Below are 1,443 nucleotides of genomic sequence, written 5' to 3' on the forward strand. Positions count from 1 at the left end.
ACGAGTAGGTGCGGGAGCAAGCTATTCTCACCGAGTATTTTTTTTTTTTTTTTTTTTTTTTTTTTACGAGTAGACTGAGTAAGCTTTTCCCTTTTAAAGTCTGTTGAATATCTTCACTGAGTAATTGCCTGAACCGCGAGACTCAGATGAGAAAAGTTAACTGTTAACTCCCGCCTCCAATTGTCTCGTACAGGGATTACAATGTTTTAAGACTACTCGTTTCAGCCCAAGCACGCCCATTCGCCGCGGGTGAGGAAGTGGCTGGAAGATTAGCATTATTCTAATTTAAGGTCATTGCCAATACGAGTGAATGTTTCTGCCTCTGGCTTTGTCTTTGTCTCTCTCTGTCTATGTCGCTGTCTTTCTTTCTCTGTCTCTATCTCTGTCTCTGTCTTTGTCTTTGTCTCTCTTTCTCTGTCTCTGTCCTTGTCTTGTTGTGTCTCTGTCTCTCTGTCTCTGTTTTTGTCTTTGTCTCTCTTTCTCTGTCTCTGTCTTTGTCTCGTTGTGTCTCTGCCTCTATCTCTGTCTCTGTCTTTGTCTCGTTGTGTCTCTGTCTCTCTGTCTCTATCTCTGTCTCTGTCTCTCTGTCTCTCTGTCTCTCTGTCTCTCTGTCTCTCTGTCTCTCTGTCTCTCTGTCTCTCTGTCTCTCTGTCTCTCTGTCTCTCTGTCTCTCTGTCTCTCTGTCTCTCTGTCTCTGTCTCTCTGTCTCTGTCTCTGTCTCTGTCTCTGTCTCTGTCTCTGTCTCTGTCTCTGTCTCTGTCTCTGTCTCTGTCTCTGTCTCTGTCTCTGTCTCTGTCTCTGTCTCTGTCTCTGTCTCTGTCTCTGTCTCTCTACCTCTGTCTCTGTCTCTGTCTCTGTCTCTGTCTCTGTCTCTGTCTCTGTCTCTGTCTCTGTCTCTGTCTCTGTCTCTGTCTCTGTCTCTGTCTCTGTCTCTTTGTCTCTCTGTCTCTGTCTTTGCTCTTTTTGTCGTGTATCGTTTTAGCGAAAAAAATATGTGTTTTTAATGCTGTGTTTTTTTATTTTAACATTCTTTGTGTTTTCACCCTAAAAAAAATATTGGATTGAAAAATCAGGTGACTATGTTTTGCTCTCGTCTCTCTGGATGTATTATTTGGTGTCCGATTTTCTCTTTAGCGTTACAATGGTGGAAGACATAAGAGTGAAAAGTCATGAGCATGTAGACTGTGTGTCTTTTTCATCTGTTTGTTTTTCCGAGGTTTATATAACAATATTGTGTTCCTTTTTAGTTTTCTTTCTTTTCTTTTCTTTCTTTGATTTGTGCATATGATGAAAAAAAAAAAAATCTGCATTTATTTGTTTTGACAATCATATTCATATTTTAGGACACCCCCCCCCCCCGCCCCCCGAAAGCATTACATGGAGAGAGGAGGGTGAGAGAGGAAAAGGAAGAGGGAGTGGGAGGAGAAGAAGAAGAAAAAGAAG

The sequence above is a fragment of the Penaeus japonicus genome, unplaced genomic scaffold, assembly GCF_977035675.1.
Source record: "Penaeus japonicus unplaced genomic scaffold, GWHDUDI00000001_assembly GWHDUDI00000028, whole genome shotgun sequence".
Taxonomy (NCBI): domain Eukaryota; kingdom Metazoa; phylum Arthropoda; class Malacostraca; order Decapoda; family Penaeidae; genus Penaeus; species Penaeus japonicus.